At 41.1% G+C, this 13,977-nt stretch overlaps 1 pseudogene; it reads left to right on the top strand.

The window, feature by feature from the left end:
• The first annotated feature begins 12,671 nt into the window (after positions 1-12,671).
• Positions 12,672-13,336, top strand: LOC128584367 (high mobility group protein B1-like; annotated as a pseudogene).
• The last annotated feature ends 641 nt before the right edge of the window (positions 13,337-13,977 follow it).

The raw sequence follows: 13,977 nt of genomic DNA, 5'->3' as shown, positions 1-13,977 counted from the left end.
GGTGGGGGATAATGAGGCGGTGAGGGCAGGGATGGCAATGAGACTCCTCTGAGAGACTTTTATTTAGGATCAGATAGTTTTGTAGGGCCTGAAGCACTTTACAATCTTGGATGCTGCAATAGTTTGGATGTTTGTCCCCCAAAACCTCATGTCGTAATTTGGATCACCAATGTTAAGGGAGGGGCCTAATGGGAGATGTTTGGGTCATGGGGGAGAATCCCTCATGAAGGGCTTAATGGCATCCTTGGGTGATGAGTAAGTTCCTGCTATATTTGTTCCTGTGTATCTGGTTGTTAAAAAGAGCCTGGTGCCTCCCTCCCTGCTCTCTCACTTCCTCTCTCACCACTTGATCTCTGCACATTCCAGCTCCTCTTCACCCTCTGCCATGAGTGGAAGCAGCCTGGAGCCCTCACCAGAAGCAGTGGCTGGCACCATGATTCTTGTATAGCCTGCAGAACTGTGAGCCAAATAAACCCCTTTCTTAAAATTCCCCAGACTCAAGTATTCCTTTGTAGCAATACATATGAACTAAGATAAGTACCTCATTAAGAATACAAAATTATAAACATAAAACAAGGCATAAAAAGGTATTCTGTGCTTTTCTCAGCCCCGGCCTTGGCTGTTATTTAAATATAACACACTGTATTTTAATTGTCTAGCACATCTATATAATAGCATAGACTAAATTCTGGCTTGTAAGAGCCAGATGCTTCATGAAGGTTTTATAATTTTCTTCATGTAGGTTTTTGTGCATTTCTGGCTTGTACAAGTTGAGCCCTGTTTCTTCAAGAACTACCCAAATACCTCATTTGGACAGAGCTCCAAAGATTATATTTATATCATACTGCATTCCCTGGCCCTGCAACTTCATGTCACATCACTGAATGAATGGTCAGTGACAGTATCCCTGCAAGTCATTTCTGCCCTGAGACAGCCAGCAATAATCCTGCATCGAGACCACTGCAGACCACAGAAACATGTATCAGTATAGACACTCCCAACTCAGCCTTCCCTTAGCCTTAGTGATTTCATGTTAACTGGAGACCACTTTGTTACTTATAACTTAATTTCCCCTAATTAACCTTATTTTTTCCTGTGCAAAGCTTCAGAATGGCTTTTGCCATATTTTGCTTTGTCTCCTAATCTCTGGCAGTGTCTGTGACAATGTCAGTTTTTCTCGATATATTTTTGTACATATTTGCTCACGGCAGCGTTGGAAAACCTGGGGCTGTCCTGCTTGCCCTTCTGGAAGTACCCGTTTAGTCCCTCTTTTTCCAATGTGCAGCAGTAAAAAAAAGGTTGGACACCACCCTTGCAGCTTGCCAACAGCACATTTTCTTTTTGTCTTTTCTTTTGTTTCCTTTTAAGACAAGTAATCGATGGATGAGAGACAATGAGATGAAAGGAAGCAGAGTGGAGTGCAGCTTTTGACTAACTGAAAAATCACACACAAATAAATCTTGGGAAGATAGTTGCCGAAGTTCAAACATAAATCACATTGGGAATGTGGGATTCCAGTTAATCTGGCTGTACCCACAGAGTTACACATTTAACGATAGCTCTTTAAAATTGCTCTTTTAACCATTGCCACTCAGCTGAATCTTTATCCTTGGGCCTTCTGTCTTAGAAAGAAATGAAATTTGGAGATCAGCTTATGTGAATCTGCTGTGTGCTTTCCCTGGGAGGAGAAGGAACTGTGGGCTAACAGTAATAACATCATTTCTATCTTCAGGATCCCATAAGGCAGTCAATAAACTTTAATGCCGGCTCTTCCAGCAATTTGCATAGGAGTCGCTAATACCAGGCATTTTGCTTATAAAATTGCGCCTGTAAAGCAATGTCCCATGTAGTCTAAGCAAGAGTCACATTTCTATGCATGCTTGAGTCCAGTGGAAAAGTTTCCTTATACTTGGCCTGTTAAGAAGTACATACATTGCATATAACTTCAGAATTTGTCTACCTCTCTGTTTTATTAAATCCATTTGTCTTTTACATGGGGCTGTAAACAGCTACCCACAGGGGGATGATCGCGTGGCTGCCAGATTCTGTTTTGAGACTAGCTGAAGGTTATGATGATTAAAAGGTGGCTGCAGGTACAAGCAGACGCTGAGATGATGTCTGCTGTGAAGACATCTAGAAGTTTTTAGAACCGTGAGGACTGTTAAACTCAGGGAGGTGAACACTGTGAAAGAAATATCTAGGAGAAAGTTTTGGTGACCCATAATGATGGAGAGAGCTGTTTTCCCAGAAGCTAACTGGCTATCGAAATTCAACAATAATTTTCTAGGAAATGAAAAGATACAACATCTTTTGATTTTAAGAATGGCTTGTAATTTAGGCTTTTCTAAGTTGCATAAGGAGTGGTTCACCAACCTAGATGCATATAAAAATTACTTGGAAAGTATTAAAAATGCAGATTGCAGGTCCTGCACACAGGGTTTCTGGTTGTGCAGACATGGGTAGAGCCCAGAAATCTGCCCTTAGGAGAAATATTTCATGTCATTTTGATACTGGTGATCTTTAGGCTGCTTTCTGTTTAACACTTTTTCAGTGTCTCACTGGAATTCTATGTAATCTTTAACAGTGGTCATGAAGGCAACCATGAAGACTACCATGTCATTATAGAATGTCAAATAGAAAAGAAAAGATATAAATAAGAGACACAGCATAAGATCATTAGGACACCTGAAACGATCAGGCCATGTGAATGACATCAGGACACATTCCAGCATGTCAGCCTCACTTGTGTCAGATCCGCGTGGGCAGGCACTGACCCATTTGCTCTCCTTCCCCATCCCAAGCTTTGTGATGGAGTGAAAGGGACAGGGACAAACTAATCACGGCCACTTCCTTCACAGCTGGCTTTTTATGAGGTTCTGAATCTGGGAAGCAGCCTGGTAGGAGTAGAGGGAGGTAGGAGAGACATCACTTCGTGGCTTCTATGGCCACCTCCGGAAAGTAGATTGACGATTGCCATGGTTGGGGGAAAGGCATAGGGAGGGACCCTGGCCCCCTTTCTCACGCCCAGCGGTCCCTCTCCATGGCTGAAGTGCCAGCCCAGTGGCCCCACCTTGGCTGTCCTGATGTTCCTTGTGGGTCACCCCTCAATAAGAAAACTTCCAGGTGATATCAGCCTCTCCCATTTGTTCCTTTAGCCCTAGATGTTACCAGCACTTTCTGTGGTTACTAATCTCAGGGTTACCTTTTCTTGTGTGGTTTTCAGTAGTTACAACACTTTTGTAACTGATTTTCTATATTAAATCCCATCTGTTTGAAATACCTAGCTGCTTTTTCTTGACCAGACCCTAACGCAATGAAACTATGGCCATTTATTTTCTCGCTCTCTTTTTTTTATATTTTCTTTTGTGTATCTGTATTACTTTATTTTAAACTGACAGCTTTAAGATATAATTCACATGGCATAAAATCCATCATCTTAAAAAGTACAGTTTGGTGATTTAATTTCATGTAGAGTATACATGTCTTCTTGGAGGGTAAAGAATATATGCAGACTCAGCACGATGGCTCACGTCTATAATCCTAGCAATCTGGGAGGCCAAGCCAGGTGGATTGCCTGAGGTCAGGAGTTGGAGACCAATCTGAGCAAGAGTGAGACCACCAATTCTACCAAAAATAGAAAAAGTTAGCCAGACATCATGGTGGATGCCTATAGTCCCAGCTATGTGGGAGGCTGAAGCAGGAAGATTGCTTGAGCCCAGGATTTTGAGCTTGGGCTTTCAGCTGGGCTACCCAGGGTGATAGAGCAAGAATCTATCTCAAAAAATAGAGAAAGAAAATATGTAGTTCTCCAGCATTTTTCTTTTGCAATGTATTACAATTAACATGTAAACTAAAATCTGTTTTACATGATTTCATCTTTTTAAACGCATTAACTCATGTTTTCATGCCCAAAGTTAACTCATGTTTGCATTTATCTTAGCTATTGGAATTTTTTTCCCAAAGTCTCAACAAATAGACTACTAATATTTATAAATAAAAGTAGAAGATAATTTCAAAAAACAGATCACTAAACAGATATTAAAATTCAAAACACTAGCATACAGAAAAATTGTGTGGAATACAATAAAGAAACGGTGCCTGGGCGGTGCCTGTGGCTCAGTGAGTAGGGCGCCAGCCCCATATGCCGAGGGTGGCGGGTTCAAACCCAGCCCCTGCCAAACTGCAACCAAAAAATAGCCGGGCGTTGTGGCGGGCGCCTGTAGTCCCAGCTACTCGGGAGGCTGAGGCAAGAGAATTGCGTAAGCCCAAGAGTTACAGGTTGCTGTGAGCCGTGTGACGCCACGGCACTCTACCCAAGGGTGGTACAGTGAGACTCTGTCTCTACAAAAAAAAAAAAAAGAAACGGTGCCTGTTCATCAAATTTACCTCATTCTTTTGGTAGGGAATATGTGTCGTATCTGAGAATATATTTGAAACTTTAAAATGGACAGCACATCTCAAGACACTTAGTATTTAAGTAGAATTGATGGTCTATAGAAGTCACTTGGTGGCTCAGTGCTCATAGCAGAGTGGTTATGGCACTGACAACATACACTGAGTCTGGCGGGTTCAAACCTGGCCTAGGCCAGCTAAACAACAATGACAATTGCGACAAAAAGTAGCCGGGTGTTGGGGCAGGCATCTGTAGTCCCAGCTACTTGGGAGGCTAAGGCGAGAGAATCACTTAAGCCCAAGAGTTTGAGGTAGCTGTGAGCTGTGATGCCATGGTACTCTATCGAGGGTGACATAGTGAGACTCTGTCTCAAAAAAAGAAAAAAAGAAGTCTCTTGGTACTGTCAAACTCCAGATCCATTGTAAAGAAACACTGGTGAGATCTGAGTGCGGTGGCTCACTGTAATCCTAGCACTCTGGGAGGCCGAGGCAGGTGGATTGCTTGAGCTCAGGAGTGCAGAGTGAGACCCCGTCTCTAAAAATAGCTGGGTGTTGTAGTGGGCACCTGTAGTCCTAGCTACTCAGGCAAGGGAACCACTTGAGCCCAGGAGTCTGAGGTTGCTGTGAGCTGTGATGCTATAGCACTCCACTGAGAATGATGAAATGAGACTCTATCCCCCCACCCAAAAAAAAGAAACACTGATGAAATTGAAATCAGTCATAGAAAGACCAAATTGAAGGTTCTCATTACATGGAATTTCATTTGAATGCTCAAAAATATTAACGATTTCAGACTAGCCTTTCTTTTCCTCTTTGAAAATGATAATCAGTTAATATACATAATATTTTATGGGCCAGGTTAGAGCTAGAGATAGTTCCACAAGCCCTTACCCACTCTGGACCACCATCTCCCTCTCTGTTACAGAAAACCCTGCTCTGTAAAGACAGTTTAAGGTGAAGAAATGAGAAATATGGCAACCGTGTACTGAGCAGGACACCTCAGCGCCCCTTCCTGTCCATTAATCCATTCAGAACATGGTCTCAAGTCACACTAAAATGTACCCCAGGCCTCCTGGGTTATTTATGCCTATAATACCGAATTACCAAGAGTCCTATAAAACCATACCATACTAAACCAAATAAAAGAAATAACCAAGGGTGAAAGTATTTGAGAACATTTGGAAACTGATACAAGTGGTGAATAAAACTGTAGAGATCATTGATTCATATTTTATGAATTAAATGCCATAGAAATGTAGTAGGTGAAAGAAAAAGTACTGGATCTCTGATTGCCGTATGTTTCTGATATTTCATAGATCTTGATATTGGTTATGAGTACTGAATAGATCCAGCACTGTGTGTGGCCACCGTAATTAAGAGAAAATGAAGTGAAAATGCTTTTAACAAGTACGTCATCAAAGATGCTATGACTCATCTACTTGCAATGGAATTAGAATTCTGGAAATATGGTGCCAACTTTCTTGCTGTTAGAGAGGACTGAATTGCATAAAATAAATGGATCGTTTATTATATATGATTCAGATCTAAAAAAAAATACAGTTTGGCAGGTATTTGTGTATTTATACATTGTTTACCATCACTACTAACTGATTTCAGAACATTTCATCACTCCCGAAAGAAACTCCGTGCCCATTAACAGTCCCTCTTCCCATTCATCCTTTCCCCAATCCTGGAAACCATCAATCTGTTACCTTTCTGTTTCTGTGGATTTGCCTGGTCAGGAAATCGAATGTAAGTGGAATCATAGGTATGTGGCTTTTTGTATCTAGTTTCTTTGACTTCAGATAATGTTTCAAGTTCCATCTGCGTTATACCATGGTTCGTGCTTCATTTCCTTTTATGGCCAGATAACATTCTGCTGTGTGGATAGACCACATTTTGTTCATCTATTCAGCAATGGATGGACATTCGAGTTGTTTACACTTTTAGGCTGTTAAAAATAATGTTGCTCTGAACATTCGCATACAAGTTTTCACGTGAACATGTTTTTAATTCTCTTGGGCGTATGCCTGGAAGTGGAATAGTTGAATTATATGGTAACTTTGTTTAACTTTTTTTAGGAACTTCCAGTTTTCCAAAGCTGATAGATCATTGAAATTCCCACCAGCAATGTACAGGGTTTGAATTTTTCTACATCCTTGCCAACACTTGTTATTGTCCAGCTTTTTGAGTACAGTCTCCCCAGTGGGTGTAAAGTGGTATTTCATTGTAGCCTGGGTTTGCCTTTCCTCACTAAATAATGATGCTTGGCATCTTTTTATGTGCTTATTGGTCATATGTATATCTTTGGTTTTTTAGAATGTCTATTAAAGTCCTTTCCCCATTTTAAAAGTGGGTTATTTAGCTCTTTATATTGAATTGCAAGAATTTTAAAATATATTCAGGATATTATTAGTTCCTTATCAGGTATATGATTTGCAAAAATATTCTGCCATTTTGTGGGTTGCCTTTTCTCTTTCTTGACAGTGTCCTTTGAAGCATAAAATCTTTTAATTTTGATGATTCTCACTTCATCTAGTTCTTTTTTGCTTGTGCTTTAAATGTCATATCTAAGAAACTCTTGCCTAATCTAAGATCAGGAATAACTATAACTATATTCTCTTCTAGGAGTTTTAGAGTAAAAGCTCTAACATTTCAGCCTATGATTCACTTTAATTTAATTTTTGTTCATTTTTTTGTGTGAGGGTTGATTATAGAACTCCAACTCCATTCTTTTGCATGAGGATATCCAGTTGTTCCAGCAACATTTGTTGGAAAGACTACCTTCACCATTGAATTGTTTGGTCACCTTTGGCAAAAAATGGTAAAAACTCCCCTTACCCCTCCTACCATATGATGTCAGAGTGAAATGGCCACTTTTGAACCAGAGAGGGGCCCTTCAGCAGTCATTGAATCTGCTGGTGCTTTGATCTTGGACTTCCAGCCTCCAGCACTGTGAGAAATAAATCTCTGTTATTTATAAACTACCAGCCTGCAGCATTTTGTTACAGCAGCCTGAGACACCATCCTTGCCCATCTGAGCAGTTCTACCACCTGCACCCTATGCAAACCATTATTCTTTCACTTCCAGACTTCTGCACAGCCTTCTACTAGTAGGATCACTGTAGTCTCATTTCCTGTGATCCTTTTCACATTTGAACTTTTCCTAACATGAAAATGTGATCACCCTCCCATTTAAACCCATCACTGGGAGGTGGTGGTCAGAGAGGTTGGTTAACAGTTAGGTGTAGGTATACAAGGAATAACATCTGACGTTCGATACCAGAGCAGGCTGAGTAACGTTAACAACGTTGTATTTTATATTTCAAAATAGCTAGAAGAGGGCACTTGCAATGTTCTCAACATAGAAATGGTAAATACCTGAAGTGGCAGACACCCTAAATACCCTGACTTGATCATTACATATCCCGTGCATGTGACAAAATATTACATGCTTGAAAATGTTTAAATGTTATATATCAATAAAGAATTTCAAAGAACAGGAAAAACTGCTGTCAATGGCTTCTCACGGCCTTTTAAATGGGGTGCAAGCCCTTTGCCAACCCTACAAGGGCTTGTGGAAGTAGCCCTCACCTCTCTCTATTATCATGGTTTCCTGAACCTCTTCTTTGTTACATTTTAGCTGTCTTGCCCATCTTTGGGGGGGTGGGGTTCCTTCCTGGTGTGGCACTCTCTTTTACTTGAATCACATACTTGGATTCCCTCTGAGTTGACCTACTCCTGAACACTCTGCTTCCTCAGCCCAAGTATGAAAATAATCTCTTCTCTGTTTCTCCTCTTGTACTGTGGTTTCTACCAGACCTATGCCTCTTAAGTAACACATACTTTGTATGCTTCTTTACTAATCTAAAACAAAGTGTATAGGTATCATAATTACAAAAAGAACATTTTTAAAAAAATAAACATAATGCTTTAGTTACAAACCAGAATAATATATTTTCAATATGTGACTCCTTCAGAACAACTACCCTAGAATACATAATCAAGTCATCGGGTGATTGCAGCAATTTCTAATGAAAAGTATTTATTTTTCTATATTTATGCCACTTTGAAATAAGACCTATGAGTACATTTGTCTGTTCACAAGTAGAATCACAACTGGTACTAATGTAGTCAAACACTGTATGTTTCCTTGGTAACTGAAATATGACAAGAAGAGTGGTTTGATTTTCTAAAATAGAGAATAACTTGGTAAAATTCCAATCAAAGTACAATTTCCCCTCAGTGTGAAATAAAGTTGCTTTCCTAGAAAATTTGGTGTATTACCAGAAAATTTCAATTAAAATTAGACTAACATTCATGCTTAAATGTAAGAAGGTTTCACAGCTACATGAACATCCTGTATCTTATAGGACGTCTATGGTCTGTCCCCACCCATACATGCCAGCAATACTACCAGTCACCATGGCAACCAAAAAGGCCTCCCTCACTTCCAAGATGCCCCTCGGGGCTGTCCCTCCCCTCCTTGGAAACCACTGCCTTATCCCAAACTTTCAAGATGAGATATTAAAAATGAACTTCACTAATCCTAAGAAAAACAAGGAGAACATTTCTTGAAATGTAAGGAAATACTAAGAAAAGTGTGGTATTTTCCAGAGCACAGGATCCTTATCTCATTGGCACAATTTTCCACAAAATGAATAGCCCCTTTTTCCATGAGCTCCTCGCTAGTACGCACAGGGAGACAGCCTTGTGCAGAGTCAACGCTTTACTTCAAGCAAACAATGATCACAACTTGTACATAAGAATTAACATTTGGAGAAGTCCAAGTGACCTTCATTTGCCAGTCTCCTTGATAGTAAAACAGGAATCTAAGGTAAAGCCACAGATCTCGACTTTCAGAATTCCAACTCTGATCCTTCCCTCTGATATCTCTAACCAATTTTGGTCTGTGATCTGAGAAGCCAAACTAGATACTCCTTTATCAACCATGATGGATCCTAAGATTAAGGAAACAAAAGTTACCTTGGTTGAGGGTTCAGGGCAGGGCTGGTTTGGCAAATTTCTAAATTCCTACTGCTACAAAAAACAAACAAAAAAGCCAACTAAACAACAACAGCAAAACAACAACAACAAAAACAACCAAAAACCCTATGCTCTTGTTAGACTCCTGAACAATAGGAGCTATCTATCCAGTAAATTATCAGACCCTCTCCTAACTCTGATTTATAACCCAGACCATTACAACTCTGATTGGACAGATGACTGCCCTTATAAATACTCTTTTCTGATAAGCAACTGCAGACCTTAAGGCAGTTTCAGCGAGCTTATAAAGGCTGCACACCAACTGTTTGTTCACCTTTTCACATATAGAGACAAATTCAACCTCATTCTAATGCTAAAACCCCACCCCAAAGTGAATATGGAATGTATGTTACTTATATGTTAACCTACTGCACACATGCTCAGCTCCCCTCATAAATATGTATAGCTTTTCCCCCAAACCTGATGAATATGTATAGCACTGACCCTGTGAGATATAAAACCCAACTTGTCCTGTTTTTTAGAGAGAAAGCATCTCTCCAGAGACTGTCTCTTCCCAGTTTGAAAAGCAATGTGGCCAATGTGGCTCTCCTTCCTAGTCTGCCATCCTGATTGTCTTTTGGACGGAAGGCCCCTTGGCCTGCCCCTTCTCCCTGTTTCTCCTGCCCTGAAAGCTGCAAGAAGGTAAGGGAGGATTCATGTTTCATGGCCCTATTCCCTCATTCTTTCATCAAACTTGCACAGCATACCTCTGTGAAATTAAACAATGTAAACTTAAAATAATTCAAACTTCAAGCTATTGGAACTTTAAATCAGCCTGAGCCTTGAAGAAGTGTGATTACATGCTCTTGTCACTGCAACTTTTCTCTGAATCTGAAAAAATTCCCCTGTAAATAATAAAGATCAAATGATGCCGGAGATTAGACCCCTCAGCTCTCTACCCCTCCTCACACAGTACCAAAATAACCTTCCTTAGAATGTAGCGATCAGTAACCAAACATATTGCTGTGGTGTGTCCACCTGGTTTTGTATGTAAAAATGTCATCTTGCTGAAACTTTTCTGTCTCTGTCTATATAAGTGAAATTTTAACTTCTCCTCTTTGGAAATGCTGACCCCATTTGTTTGAAGTCAGTGCTTTCCTAGATGGCCATCCTCAAGCTTTGTGCTCAAATAAACTCTATACATGTACGTATTTTCTAAATCTCATTATTTAAGGTTGATGCCCCAGTACTAGTCTCATTCCCTTTCTTGCCCATTTTAAGCCCACACTGGTCCAGCTCAATGTGACCATGGAAATAGACACAACCAGTCTGATTAATCTTGCTTCTAGCAGCTCCCTGAACTACATTTCCCTGGTCTATTTACTCTCTCTTTGTTCTGGAGAACTATTCACATCTTCTCAAAGTCTCAATGCATCTTCCCTCTTCCCAGTCTGAGAACATGATCTTGAATGTTGTTACACAGAGGAAAGGGAAGCGACCAGAAAGGAACCTCCCCACGCTCCCACCGCCAACTACACAGGTCCACATGTACTTGAACCCATTGATGTGATCATCTTCTGGCCTGCAATTGTCCTGTCTGTGCTTCTGGGAAAGGGCACATCCCCTTTGTGGACTGGAGCCCCCCATCTTTTCCCTAGCTAAAATTTGTTTCAGCAAATCCTTTTCCACTGCTGTGAACCTTGTAGGTGTTTTACTCTCTAGCAGATCATTCTCATGAAAATTTGAACATACTGAAATATTTCCAGTGCTAAAGACAAAAAGCTCTTTCTTGAACCCACATATACCTCCAGCTACAGACATATTTCTCCAGCCCTTTCCAGCAAACCTCTGGTGAGCTGGAATCATTGTTCTCACCCCCTCTCTCTCATTGTATTCAACTCTCTTGACTCAGGCTTTTGTTCACCCGTTGAATAGGCTTTTGTTGAGGTCACCCTTGACCTCCACAATGGGAAATCCAATAACTCCTTCTCTGTGCACACCTTCCTCTACTGTAAGTAGATTTGAGCTGGTTGTGTGAAACTCTGCCTTTACTTGGCCTCCCAGATGTCAGGCATCATGCTATCTTGATTCTTCCTCCTCACTACCTTCCCCCTTGGTCCCTTTGGCTGAATCATTCTTTTCCTAAACTCTAAGCTCAGGATTTCACAGTGGTTCAGTTCTCCGCCCTCTTCTCTATCTACACCCTCATCTTGGGTCATCTCAATAGGTTCTCTGGCTGTAAATGCCATCTTTATGCTGAAGGCTGTGGAAATGAAACCTCCACCCTTGGACCCTCACCTCAACTCTAGCCTCAACAACTACTTTCAGGCTCAACTCCACCCAACAACATACCTGGATGTCTATGAGGTGTGTCCAATGCATGTGTCAGATAGAGAACTCTGGGGACTCCAACCCCAGTCAGCTTCCTCCAGTATTCCTATTCTGGTAGCACTGGGATCAGCCCTGATGCTTCAATTTCTCTCATACCCCACATGTAATCCAGTATTAAATTGTATCCTCCTTCACCTTCCATCCTTCCTCCTTCACCCTTTCTACCCCAATAAAGCCACCTTTGTGCCTTCTGGACACTGCAGTGTCCTAACAGCTCTCCCTGCCTCTGCTTTCACTCTGCATCTCATCCCATCATCAATTCTCCCTGCAAGGGAACAGGCCAAGTAGGAGAAGGCTGCGTGGAGGGGCTTTCCTTGGCTGATTCAGTCAGACCTGTGATGTGAGGGCAGGGGAAGTTTCAAGTGAGAGAGGAGAAAGGATCCCAGCATAAAACTGTTTGAAAGCCATTGTCTCCTAGAATCCACATGCAACAACAAGTGGAGCTCTGTGCACCAAGCACTGTTCTAGGCTTCAAAGAGATATGTAACTATGAAACAGTGGTAGGTACATTCTGTGAAGACAAGGAAAGCAGGGTCAGAAGTGACATGGACACAGAGGCCACTATTTTTAGAAAGAGTCATTGAGAAGACTTCTGTAAGGAGATATCTGAGCAGAGAACTGAAAGAAGCAAGGAAATGGTCCAGGCCAAGACCTGGGTTCAGCAACTGCCAAAGACAGGACAGGCCCCCAACAGACTGCTGTGGCTGGAACACATAGAAAGATGGGACAGGGGCCAAGGGCCTGAGCATGGGGAATTGTATTTTTGAATTCATTAAAAATGAAGACACCAGAGACTGCGTCTGGCTCTCGCTCTCACAGCCATTGCAGTACATTGAGCTCCATAGAGACAGCGGCGGGGCAAGGGAGAGCCGGACGGGCACTGGGCGACTCTGTGCCTCACTGAGGAAAAATAACTAAACATGGGCAAAGGAGATCCTAAGAAGCTGAGAGGCAAAATGTCTTCATATGCATTCTTTGTGCAAACTTGTCGGGAGGAGCCCCAGATGCTTCAGTCAACTTCTCAGAGTTTTCTAAGAAGTGCTCAGAGAGGGGGAAGACCATGTCTGCTAAAGAGAAAGGAAAATCTGAAGATATGGCAAAGGCGGACAAGGCCCGTTATGAAAGAGAAATGAAAACCTATATCCCTCCTAAAGGGGAAACCAAAAAGAAGTTCAAGGATCCCAATGCACCCAAGAGGCCTCCTTCGGCCTTTTTCTTGTTCTGTTCTAAGTATCACCCCCAAATCAAAGGAGAACATCCCGGCCTATCCATCGGTGATGTTGCAAAGAAGCTGGGGGAGATGTGGAATAACACTGCTGCGGAGGACAAGCAGCCTGATGAAAAGAAGGCTGCAAAGCTGAAGGAAAAATACGAAAAGGATTTTGCTGCATACTGAGCTAAAAGAAAGCCTGATGCAGTGAAAAAGGGAGTCGTCAAGGTTGAAAAAAGCAAGAAAAAGAAGGAAGATGAGGAAGATGAAGAGGATGATGATGAGGAGGAAGATGAAGAAGATGAAGATGATGATGAACAAGTTGGTTCCAGTGCAGTACTTTTTTCTTGTCTATAAAGCATTTAACCCCCTGTACACAACTCACTCCTTTTAAAGAAAAAAATTGAAATGTAAGGCTGTATAAGATTTGTTTTTAAACTGTACAGTGTCTTTTTTTGTATAGTTAACACACTACTGAATGTGTCTTTAGATAGCCCTGTCCTGGTGGTATTTTCAATAGCCACTAACCTTGCCTGGTACAGTATGGGGGTTGTAAACTGGCGTGGAAATTTAAAGCAGGTTCTTGTTGGTGCACAGCGCAAATTAGTTATATATGGGGATGGTAGTTTTTTCATCTTCAGTTGTCTCTGATGCAGCTTATACAAAATAATTGTTGTTCTGTTAACCGAATACCGCTCTGTAATTGCAAAAAAAAAGTTGCGGCTGTTTTGTTGACATTCTGAATGCTTCTAAGTAAATACAATTTTTTTTTTTTTTTAGTAAATACAATTTTTTAAATTACTTCTGTTGTCTTTTTCATAGGTCTGAAATTTTTCTTCTTGAGAGGAAGCTAGTCTTTTGCTTTTTGCCCATTATGGATCACATGAATTATTACATTGTTTATCTTTTCATATAATTAGCTGATAAAAAGCTTTTTGCCTACCCACCCTGCATATCATGATGGGGGTAATAAAAGTTAAATTGAGATAGTTTTCATC

The sequence above is a fragment of the Nycticebus coucang genome, chromosome 4, assembly GCF_027406575.1.
Source record: "Nycticebus coucang isolate mNycCou1 chromosome 4, mNycCou1.pri, whole genome shotgun sequence".
Classification (NCBI taxonomy): Eukaryota; Metazoa; Chordata; class Mammalia; order Primates; family Lorisidae; genus Nycticebus; species Nycticebus coucang.
This window is presented reverse-complemented; position numbering and strand designations above follow the sequence as displayed.